The sequence below is a fragment of the Bubalus kerabau genome, chromosome 4, assembly GCF_029407905.1.
Source record: "Bubalus kerabau isolate K-KA32 ecotype Philippines breed swamp buffalo chromosome 4, PCC_UOA_SB_1v2, whole genome shotgun sequence".
NCBI classification, from domain to species: domain Eukaryota; kingdom Metazoa; phylum Chordata; class Mammalia; order Artiodactyla; family Bovidae; genus Bubalus; species Bubalus kerabau.
Window position 1 is genome coordinate 57503860 of NC_073627.1, and position 13106 is coordinate 57516965.

Genomic DNA, 13106 nt, shown 5'->3' on the forward strand with positions numbered 1-13106 from the left:
TGAAGAATGATTGAAGGAATTGAGGATGTTTAGCCTGGACATGGAAGAGTCACGGAGTATAGAGGATCAGATTCCAAAATATTTGGAGCGTTGTCTTGTGGAAGAAGCAGTGAACTTCTGAGAAGCTCCAAAAGCAAAACTAGTACAAACCACCTGAAGGTTATCTTAGGTTAGCAAAATAAAGCTGAAAGGGTTGAGCTACTAAAAAAACAGATTGGACTTCCATAGGCTGGAGACGCTACAGAGTGCTGTAAGGAGGGAGGCTTGGGGAGGGGGCGCTGTTGAACAGCATCATGTCGAAAGCATCTTCCAAAATTAAAAACACATGATTTATAATGATACAAACAGTTCCCTAGGGAACATATAGGAAGACCATATATTACACAAATAAGTGAAAATTACACAATTAATCCACAAGTAATAATTATTCTTTCTAGAAGCAAAACAAGCAGTGATGTTTACGTCATAGAAAGAGAAGAAATAAGGGGCCTGTACAATTGCCTTTGTGCATCAAAAGTCCAGGAACAGTGGGCATAAGTCCTGGGATATCTACTCCACTCCACGGAGAACAGGGTTTCTTTAGATATAAAGAAGTGAACAGAGAAGAAATACAGTTCACCCTGGATGCAACTTTAAATCCTTCAGCATAATGCCTGCTGCTGCTGCTAAGCCGCTTCAGTCGCAATGGCTAGCAGTCATAAAAAAGCAAACACAAGTCAGCAAAGCCTTTCCAGAGATGATAAACAGAAACAGAACAAATTTCTCTCATCTACATAAAAGCTACATCCACGCGCTACCTCTGCTAAGAGATAAGGGCAAAAACTCTGGCACATGGATCTTCAGGTAATTTACAAAAGCCAAGTTAACTTAACTGGCAAGCAGACACTTAAAGATGGAGTATTTGAAGAGAATCCCATCAAGGCCAGAAGACTGATGGGACCTGGTAGAAGAGACTGTTCTAGGCTTATCAAATATAGGAAAAGAAAATACATTGAGATTGCAATCTAGACGAAGCCCAGTGGAGAGTCAAGAGGAGTTAAGGAGTTTCATCAGCTTTGCGTAGCTGATGAAAGCCACTGAGTGAGTGAGTGAGTGAATGAAGTCGCTCAGTCGTGTCCGACTCTTTGCGACCCCGTGGACTGTAGCCTACCAGGCTTCTCCGTCCATGGGATTGTCCAGGCAACATGGATTGTCCAGGCAAGAACACTGGAGTGGGTTGCCACTGGAGTGGGTTGTCATTTCCTTCCCCACGGGATCTTCCCGACCCAGGGATCGAACCCGGGTCTCCCGCATGGGAGGCAGACGCTTTAACCTCTGAGCCACCAGGGAAACCCCTGATAAAATCCTAATCACATTTGGCTATTAAAAGTTGCTTCTTCCCCACTAACCAACCAGCTTCCACGAGTCTCAAGCATTCTTTCTGACTTATTTCATTAACATTTCCTTCTTTTTCTGGAGTGGTCAGAGCCCCAGGGAATCTCTCTCTCTTTCCTCCCCTCTTGCCCCCAACCAGTGGGGCATTGAATGAGAGCCAGAGTGTTGTCTGCGTAAAGAAAAATCGCAAAACCACAAATTGCAGAAAATCGTTACTGCCAAAAATCGAAAGGAACACACAATATCACCAGGCCTCTTAAAAAGCAATTGTGCATTTTACAGGCCTCTGGATAATTCAGGTTTGTTTGGCAACTTTCTCATCCATACCACCCAGAAGACAGTTCTCCCACCAGAGGCAGTGGTCCTAAAGAGTATGTGTAATTGAAAAGAAACAAAAAATGTGGGTACAAGTCTTCCTAGGGGTACGATATGGCTCCATATAGTTCTTTTTCTTCTATTGTGAAATATTGATTTTAAGACCCAAAGTTTGCTTCCAGAGTCCCTGGGACTTCCACAGAAAAACAGCAAGTGCCTCCAATAATTAATAAGAATCCTTTGAAGATAGAAAGCATTTTTAGATGATAAAATCTTTCTGAAATGTTACGCTGTTATCACAACCACCCTTAGACGGAGGTAAGAAAATGTATTTCTTCCCAGTTCATTCTCCACCCAGCCATAATACGGATACTTAGAAATTGAGAGGTTAACTAAAATTCTCAAAAATCATACCATTTCTGAGGGAGTGATTCGGGAATCAGACACGCACCTTCTTGTTCTTTCTCCTGAGCTCCGTTCATCACCTGCCCTTTTGCTGCAGTGAGCACACCTTCCTGACCTGCGTAAGGCTGCCCTCCCTCCCCCACAGTGGGGCTGGGGTTTTACTTGGCGCATATACATTCCCAGGACCTACATGCAAAGCCTCCTGCCAGTCACTGTGGATGGAAGCCTTGTTTGAATGGAGTGCTGATTAGGTGGTTCTCCATTTGTATTGACTGTATAATACAATCATCATTAGGACACAAGGCCAACTCCAGAGGGGCCTATTGAGTCTGGCTGCCAAAATGAACCCCAGTCACAATAGCCTGATGATTTGAACGCGTTTCCATGACTCCACAGGTCAGACCAACTTTGCGCCAGTTGCTCTGAGATGATGTGGAAAGGTACATAGATGGTATAAAATTCTAGTGCAAGTTTACTAAGAATTAATAAACTAGGTCACCAAGCACTTTGTATGTCTTTGAGAAAAAAATGTAAAAATAAAATGATCATAAATTACCCAAAGTGAAATAACTAGATTTCCGCCCCCCACCCTCAATCTAGGATGTAAAAGGCATTTTCAACTGAAATTTTGATCAAGAGATCTTGAGCTAACAGTCATATATGTGTTTGCTGCTGCTGCTGCTAAGTCACTTCAGTCGTGTCCGACTCTGTGTGACCCCATAGACGGCAGCCCATCAGGTTCCCCCATCCCTGGGATTCACCAGGCAAGAACAATGGAGTGGGTTGCCATTTCCTTCTCCAATATATGTGTTTATAGTTGCATATTTGCATATAATGACTTAAAATGCTGCTTTAAATTGCCCTCCACTTAATTTTTACCATGAACATATATCAACCATGTTTTAGTATTTAACATTAAATTATTTAAAAGCAGTGTAAATGTAATAACCAGACTCTGTATGAAAAAGACCTGCCAAATATGAATATTCAGGGAAGAAACACAGGTGGTGTTTCCCGAATGGCATTCTATGTTCAAAAGAGAGAGTACAGTCAAAAGTTACCCTTTATACAATACTCATGATAGCACGTGAAAAGGAAGATTGCTCATAAAATCTAGAATGACTCTATTGGGAAAAGCTGCTTAAATCATTTATAGCATGAAGGTGTCTTGATAATGTAATAAAGACCAAAGCAGTATAACACAGAACTTGACATTTTACAAATTCCAGTGAGTGCATAATACTTAGACATAAAATGTAAATGATTTTAAGGGTGATGTTTCTTGTGCTGACATTTAGATATTTGGGGAATAGCAGTGGGATCAATTTCTTCTAGAGAACAAACAGAAGACATCATCCAGGGAAGTCAGTAAAACCTAAGTTTTTCTTACAGTTCACCTGAGCACATCATTGGTCTCAGGGTCTGAATGATTCAAAGAGAATTTATTAGAACATGTATAATATGTATAATTTAAGTGAGACCTCTGGATTCTCTCTGGTCCAAGATGTCTAATTAAATGCTTCAGTGACTGCTGAGACGCACCTTCCAGTAGAGATTCTGTGTGAATCAGGAGCTGGGCGTTGTTGGTCTCCTACTTACTTATCTGTAGTGACAAGAAACTCACTACCACTTAAACTACTATTGAATATCAAGAGTCTTCATATTGAATCCACATTTATCCTCTGCTTTTTGAACTTGCACAATAGAGTCTAGTGTGACTGGTGGGACTTTCCTGTTTTAAGAATTTGTGATATATGTTGCAAGGTAAGGAACATTAGATGTCTTTGTTCTTAGATTCTCATAATCAAATTATTCCAGAGGCAGATGGAATGTTCATATTATCTGGCTAAAATAATTAGATACATTTTAATTGAAAAAAGAAAAAAATAGTCACATCCTAATTCTCAAAGGCAAAACTCTAAAATACTCAGAACTGCCAGTTCAGACCTGGTATAATTTTATTTTGTCTTTTAAAATAGTGGCGGATTCATTTTGATGTTTGGCAAAACTAATACAATTATGTAAAGTTTAAAAATAAAATAAAATTAAAAAAAAAAGTTTATTTGGTACCATAAAAAAAAAGAGAAGACAAATATTTAGTTTTTGAAATGAAGGCATTTTGACACATTTTTTGAAATTAAAGAATATTAGTAAAGGAAAAATAAATAAATAAAATAAAATAGAGGGGGGTTGTAATTTGGGTAGGGACGCTGAGAGTACCAAGAATAAAGAAATGTAATACTCAAGAGTCATTCTAGAAAGAACACTGGTGTAGAGAGTGGCTGTCATGCAGCACACACAGGAAAGAATTATTAAGATAACTACAGTATTGTTAAATGGAAAACACTCTGTGACTCCAAGGATCAACTGGACAAAGAGTAATAAAGAGTAGCCGGCCATTTGTGAGAGAACTTGAATATTCAAAAGCACGCTGTCACACTCTCATAATGTCTAAAAGACTGCTGTCTAATTCTTTCCTCCTTACTTTTTTTCTAGCCTTCTTTTAGAGGTAACCTGCTCACAACCACAGCCAGGTTCAATCTGCTTCCTAAACGGCTTATAAAATGTTCCACAAAGTTACACAAACCAAGCGTGTGAAATATTAGATTTAAACTGCATTTGTTGAGCCAGACTTGAAAAAGTCAGCAATGTGAGATGGGAGCCTTAAAGATTAGGAGCTTTTAGGAATTAGAGCTAGAAGGAGATACCATTTCAAGGAGGAAACGTACTTACATTTTACTGCAAGTGAAATGCCTGTCTTTAAATGGTAGCCTCTGAAACAAAGAGAGAAAAACCTGTGTTAAAAAAAAATGCAGAGTGACCAATTACAAGTGAAGAGGGCATTGAATTGCCTCCAAAGGTGCAGCCTTTGAATATGTTTTCTTGTTTGAAAAAATGAGAAGCTTAGAGATGAAACCATTTTTTTCTTGGGAAACTCTTCTTGGAGGCACAGGGAGCTGCAGTCCACAAAGAAAGCACATGAGTCAAAGGTGATGCCTCATTGTACGCTCAGCTCCCTGTCCCGAGCATCCTCTAATTTTGAGATCCCCTGATGCTCACTTGTCTCCCAGGTCTGATCCTGGTGAGAGGAGATATGGAGTCTGGTTGCACAGGCTGCTGGCTCAGTTCATCACCCTCTTGCTCCTGGTTCATACTCACTGAGTACCCTGTTCTAGAAGGCCCAGGTCTGACCCTTTGTTCCATTAATTGAGACTCCTCCTGAAAATTATGATTTTCTCAATTCATGCTTATTGGGATAAGTGGACAAGTTTTCTTTTCCAAGAAAACTTTTCCAAGTTTTCTGGGGGCAGGGGGAGGTTGAAATCAATGCCAAGTTTCTCTTCGTTCAAGATGGCAGTGAAAAAAGAGGGACAATTAGACTGTGCCCATGCTTGGAGGGAGTCTGCCGGGTGTGCCGGCAATTTGCTAAAGGTGGCAGCCCACCAGACAATTCGCTTCCAAGTCCATTTTTTAAAAATCTATTGTGGCTATATCCAAAAGGGTATTTTTCAGGGTGGTAGGTTTATTGAGAATGGCAGGTAAGTCCCCATGATTGGTGTGAAGTGTTTGGGTTGTGAGATTCAAATGATCCCAGTCATCTCCCAGCCTGAGCAGTCAAGTCACAATGTCCTCAGCCTGACAAGAAGATCGTGTCACTCGTCACGCCACCCACATGGATCTGGATGAGTCAGATGAGTCACCTTAGTGAGCAATATTTTTCCAGCCTCTGCCATTTTTAGTAATAGCGTGACTTTGGCAAATTGATTCAATGCTTTGGGATGGAGAGAAATAAAAATAATGGCTATTTCAAAGAACTGATGTAAGGGTTAAATAAGATAATACATGTCAGATAGTAATATAAGGCTGGCCCATACTGAAGAGAGTGCTACCTGGTATTGTTACTGTTATTGTTATTATTACTGTTAGGCCTGTTACTGAAGGCCAACTTGGAAAACTAACTTAAGTTCATGGAATTGGAGCTAGGAAGGTAGCTACAGAGACCATTTTGCTTGGGTGGGAATGTCTCCACTCTTGGCAGTCAAAACTGTACCATTTTCCCAAATTTCTCTCCCAGATGGCCTCCCTCGAATCTTCATTTTTTCCAACTGCTGAGAACGTTAATAATTTGAATTAGACACAAATCCACGTTGGAAAATTCCTAAGTATTTTAGTAAGCCACCTAATTCCTCGTGTATAATCATAGAGATGATTGGGGTTGGGGTTCCTAGATTGACAATGTACTAAATTATTGAATGGCCGGGCGTAGAAAAAAAAAAAAAAGGATATTCTTCTTTCAGAGCTTTTACGTAAGGCAGGTGCATGATGCATTTTTAATGAGTTGAATTTTTTAGATGGACCCTATGGTGAGATTCAGAAAAATGTCACATGTATCAGTGACTCAAAGGAATTAGGATCACTTGCCCTGCCCCCTACATACATTCCCCTCACTCTCCTGCCACCCAGCTCTTGCCCCTCAAACAAAAAGTGTATCAAAGATTCCTCTGAAATTTTGAGCTCTTCAGTTCCTTTGAGGACATTGTTGCTAGGAAACAGACTTAGAATGTTCTCACCTACTGAGAAAAGTTTTTACTACTGCCTCACATAACAGCTTCCTCTTTAGCTTTGAAAGTATCAATAAAGAAAACTGTCCCTTACTTCACCGATTCACTGGATAATAGCTCTTCATTTGGGCAACAATTTCACAGAAAAATCATTGATTACTTTGAAAACTATTCAAAACCATCCTTGAGACTAACTTATGTAGCTACCTAATGCGGTAGGACCAATCGTTTTTCTTGGGGTACAAAATAAATAAAGCCATTAAGAACATTGTGGTGGTGAGGTTTTACAGACCATTAAAAACCATAAAAACTTGCCTTTGCTTTTCTAAGCTTACTTCCACATTTGAAAAAGAAAACCTGAGTTCTTAAAGGAGAAAGAGAGCCCTTCACTTTAATGATTAGCTCATTTGCTAAATGTTCCTTCAGTGCCTCGTATGTGAAGGACTCTGTGGTGGGCACTAATCATACATTCCCTGCCCTCATGATAATGTGTGATTGAAGAGATAACTAAACACTTGGAAAGATCATGAGGTGATACGGTACAAAATTACAAGGCGCTCAGTGAGGTGGGAAGGTGGTCTTTGGGGATTCAATCTAGAAAGAGAAATCAGGGAATTCTAACTGGGGAAGTGTTAGGATAATATCTGATGAAAAGTCCATATTAATGATAACAGCTAACACTGCTAGGGCTGTGTGCATCAGGAACTGTCCTGATGCGCTGTTTCACTTATGAGTCAGCATGCCTACAAGAGGTGCTATTGTGGCCACAGGGTAGGAGTTAAGAGAGCAAATGTGGAGAGCAGAGCACACCAGAGGAAGGGACATCATCAAGGGCACAGGCCCTGGGCAGGAGGAACTGGCTCCTTTGAAAAATCAAGAGACCAGGCCACCATTTGCCTTACCCTGTATGCATCTCAGCAGAGTCCATCCTTGCACCCCATGGGAATCTTCAGGGGGTCACAGATGGGCTCTTCTGATATCAATCCTGGATTACCTTAGTTATGGAAGTTGAACCTTTGCTCCCACCTTGGGGAGACACAACACACAAAGTGTCTCTGCCTGTACCCAGCACGGGAGCCACGCTCATAAGATGTGCAAGGACCGCAATCTACCATCCTCAGCTCATGGTGGTGCTTGGGGCTGATTCAATCGCCAGGTCCACAGGCATGTGCCTTGTCCAAAGCACTTGGATACCATCTCTGGTCTCCTTGTTAGAAATCCAATCTCCTATGCTCTGGTGATTACTGAGATCTGTCAACTGACAGCCCTGGAGCTCTAGGCCAAGGTGTCCAACCAAAGGATTCTCTGTATCACCTATCTCTCTCAACTTCTCACTCTGCTTCTTGTGGCTGATACCATCTGGTTATGATCTGTAACCTATGATTGACACTCTTTAAGAAAATGAATGCTTTTGCTGATTGAAATATTTGACTTGAGTTGTCTGCTGTTTAAAATTTTATGACAGCAAAAAAATTCATCAGTGCCAACGTAACTGTTTGACTAATATCACACATGGAGTCAAATCAGTATACCTATTCCTCTCTCTAATATACAATGTTACTTCCTGCTAGTCCAAAATTATAAATTTTGAGATGAAGTGGCTACCTACCACTTTCTTATTCTGAATATAGAACTAATTCTATTTTATGTTAATTTAAAGTATTTGCTTATTGGCATGGTAGGAATAGGGCCTTCCCACATGGCACAGTGGTAAAGAATTTGCCTGCCAATGCAGAAGATGCAAGAGATATGGGTTCAATCCCTGGGTTGTGAAGATCCCCTGGATAAGGAAATGGCAATCCACACCAGTATTCCTGCCTGGAAAATTCCCCTGGACAGGGGAGCCTTGTGGGCTATAGTCAATGGAGTAGCAAAGATTCAGACATGCTGAGGGACAGAGTGTGCATACACACACACACACACACAGTAGAATACTTGTTCTCTATCTCACATAATCCCAGGAATGCTGGGAACCAATAGTCTTTTAAGTTACATGGGAAAATAAGAAAACCAATGCAGGTTTCATATAAGTAGAATACGCCAGTTACTGGGTAAAAATTATCATTTGTGAACGGTGGATCCTCTTCACTTTGACCAAATGTTCTTCATGTGCTGGCTCCTTGAGAGTTTGAGGGTCTCTGCCCACAGCTCCCACACTGAAGGTAGAGACAACAGTATCAGAGGCTAGGAGTTCAGTGTCAGATCCTCCACTGACCTCCTGTGTGACCTCTAACCATCATTCAACCTTACGCTTGTTCAGTTTCTGACATCACATGTGTGTCCATCAGTCTTTATGTAGCTCAATGCCTTTCCTGTAACATGTGGCACCTACGTCTCTCCTAAGATTGCTGTGCTTATCAAAGGAATACACATATAAAGCCCTTGGCAGAGACCTTGCCCAGGGCTAACATAGGGTGCTTATGACTGTCTTTACTGAGCACAAAGTGAGGAATCAGCAGACAAAGAGCTGCATTTTCTATGTGAGTCAAAAATATTCCTTAACTGGTTATAAAATATGCCACATTCAATCTCTTTTCTTTCTGACTTTGGGTCTTGATTTAACCCAAAGTGGGCTTGTCTTTAAAAAATCATAGTTGATTGGCTTTTCGAGATTGTTAATAATTCTGTTAACAGTAGCTCATTTATTTATTTGCTGTAGTGTTGTATGAATTTTATAAACATTTCAAATAGCTTCTGTTATGGTATTGGGATGTCACTGTTGTTTTTTTCCTAGTATTGGCTCTGCCTTTGCTGAGATCTCAACAAACCCTTCCATTGCCTTGCCAAGTTTACTTATATGTGACTTCTTGTGTTTTGATTTCTTTCTAGCTTTAAACAGTAAAAGTTTAATTAAATAAGCTATTTTCATTACAGAAATTTTGGAAAATATAAAAGAGCACCAAAAGGAAAAAGTGTTCAGAACCTCACAGATTTATTCTAAAGTATACAAAGAAGTGAATGTTCTTGTCCAACACTCCAGCCTCATTTCCCAGAGGTAATGTTGTCAATAGTATGTGAAGGCATTATTCCAAATTGTTTTTTATGCTTATGAAAGCAAATATACATACATAAACCTTTAGACATATACACAAATATCATTAACATTCTTTCAACAAAACAAGGTCATACTATGTAATTTTGTTAAATATGCTTTTATCTTTTAATAGTTTTTGTGGACATATATTTCAAGTCAGTATATATACATCTCCTCATTTTTTTTAGTGACTAAATAGAAGCTTATTTATGTAATTCTCTAATTTATTTAACCAGTCCCATATTGATGAACATTTAGCTTGCATGTGCTTTTTAGCTACTACAATAAGCTTGCAATGAGAAAGCATTTTGAACTTCTTTTTTTAGACTCACATGCCTATACTTTAGGGTAGTTCTTAGAATTGTGAGCACTTTATTAACAGGATCTTTGCAGCTTAATATTAAATGGAGGTTTTCAAGAAGATTGAATCTATTCACCTTCTACCAACAATAGGATGCATCCCCCATGTGTAACTTTCATTTTCTACTCATAATTTCCATTTCTTTGAGATTTTTTTTTCTGTATGTGATAATTCTTCCATCTGAGCTTCAAGGTACTTAATTCCTTTTTCAGCAATGTTTTTGAGTTCCAAGAACTCTTTCTTCTCCTCAGATTGCTCCTTTGTAATAACTTCTGTAGTCTCCTTAGAAATTTATATTATTTTCTTTTAGAGTTCTTCTGGCTTCTTTTTTTAAAAGGTTCCTCACAGAGAGCTACATTTTCTGATTATGTTGTTTTTACCCCCTTCAAGCTGCCAAGTTACCATTAATGCTTTGTACATTTTCTCTCCCCACTGTTACTCGTTTGGACATCCAGGTCTCCTGACTCATAAGAGAAGAGGGGTCCTCAGCCCATATGCAGGGAGGCTCTTGGGGTCTCCTAAACAGTAGGGAGATCTGCCAGTGGTGAGAGGTGAAGGTGGAATCTTTTCCTGGGGGATGAGCTGGTGGGCTAGCACCCCTCAGCTGAGCTGTATAGGGGCAGTCTCCATGATCTCAGGACCCTCAAGGCAAATGTGGAGTATAAGTGTTCCCTTCAAGTTAAATACACTTGATGTGTTCTTTAGTCATGGTCTTCTCAAAAATAAAACACAAAGCAACAGCAAAAAATCTAAATATGAGTCCCAAAACAATTAAAAAACGTCTTTGAAGGCAAGCTGACATGAGAGACCAAGGTAGACTCTCATCTTAAAGATAAGGGCATTAAGAAATCTTTATAAGCATGTCATTCTCAGAAAACATGTCAATAATATTATGAATTATATTCCATGCTGGATATGGGGATATTCTGGCCAAACAATTTCATTGCACACCCTATTCAAATAGTATAGATTAATTGTCAATAAGCAATAAAGTAGATGGTCCTTTTGGTCAATAATGTATTTATCAACATATACCAGATACTTAAAATATGTCCCAGGTGTTGAACATCTAACATTGGCAAAAGTGTGGTGATTATATAATCACCAAGGTATTTACATGAAAGGCGTTCTAGAAAAATGACTTTACAATTACAGTGACATATATGGTAAATACTATGATACTGCTACATGTGGGGTATTATCAGAGAAGGAGGTTCTTCCTAAACCAGATTAAGCCACATTTTCCCAAAGAATTGTGATGATGGATTTGTGAAAAGAAGTTAAATGTTCAAGTAAGTTTGGGAAATGCTGGGCTAAAGATAGTGAAATAGGTCTTTCTACAGCAATCTCAGACCTTTTAATGTTTTAATATTTATTATAAATTTCAAAGAGAAGTAATGTCCCAAATTTACATGTCCAAAGAAGAAGCACTGGACTTCTTGCCAAGCATTTTGAAGGATATGCGGGGGGAATAGTGGCCAAAGTGATGCAGGAGAGCTCCCCAGAGTAGTAATAGCAGAGCTGAGATTTCAAGATGAGCAAGCATGAGCAAAACAGGTCAGGGAAGTCTCAGCAGGACAGCATGTGCACAGGCCCAGAGACAGGACAGGAGCTGAGGGAACCCTAAGTAGCTCAAAACAGTTATACCAAAAAATTCTACAGGAAAAGGTGGCCAGAGGCGGGGACAGAGATAAGCAAGAATTAATTAGAGCATTCCTTCCTGGTAAAGGACTGAAAGCCTTCTTGAACAGAAAGCCAAGAAGCTTATTTGAAGGTTTCTAAAATAGGGGAGAGATACGAATGGATTCTTGGGCTCAAAAATCACTGCAGATATTGACTGCAGCCACACAATTAAAAGACACTTGCTCCTTCAGAGAAAAGCTATGACAAACCTAGACAGAGTATTAAAAAACAGAGACATCACTTTGCCAACAAAGGTCCAGGCTTGACAAAGGTCAAGGCTATGGTTTTTCCAGTAGTCATGTACAGATGTGAGATTTGGATTATAAAGAAGGCTGAGTGCCAAAGAATTGATGCTTTTGAACTGTGGTATTGGAGAAGACTCTTGAGAGTCCCTTGGACTGCAAGGAGATTCAATCAGTCCATCCTAAAGGAGATCAGTCCTGGATGTTCATTGGAAGGACTGATGCTGAAGCTCTAATACTTTGACTACCTGATAAGACCTGACTCATTGGAAAAGACCCTGATTCTGGGAAAGATTGAGGGCAGGAAGAGAAGGTGGTGACAGAGGATGAGGTGGCTGGATGGCATCACCGACTCATTGGACATAAGTCTGAGCAAGCTCTGGGAGACAGTGAGGAAAAGGGAAGCCTGGTGTGCACAGTCCATGAGGTTGCAAAGAGTTGGACACAACTCTTAGTGTGTTTTGTCAAAAATATCCTGGTCGCAGCATAGCTGTGGATTGCAGCTAGGTCAGCCTGGAGAAGCATAGTCAGAAGTTATTAAACTAACCCAGATGACAGTGTTGAGGGACTAAAGTAGAGAAAGATGGGTGGATAGTTAGAAAGGTTAGAGAAATCAAAGAGATTAATTAGATACATTGACAATAGGTAGGTAAGTAGATAAGGGGCTGAAGAGAGTGGGCAGAACCAGGCAGCAGATTGGCTGTGGGGTGAGTTGACATTAGGTGATTTCTGGGGGACTGGGTGGGGAATAACTTAGAGAGAAAAGGAATATGGGAGTGAACAGGAGGGAAGGCATAACCTTTGAAAGAATGACATAGGCCAAGGACATGACATAAACTGATTAGAACCAAATAGGTCCAAGACGGCAGATGATTCAACGTCCATTAGACCTTGAGCCTCAGAATATGCTTATTTTAACATACCAGCAAGCTATATTACACACACAGGTGCCATGACAATTCCAAGACTGACCATGAAGGTTAAAAAGTGAGCAGTGGCCCAGTTCCTGGAAATCCCCATCCCTTTCCCAAAATAACTGGCATACTCTCTCATTCATTGTTGTTCAGTCACTCAGTCTTGTCCAACTCTTTCTGACCCCATGGACTGTAGCACACCAGGCCATCTCCTGA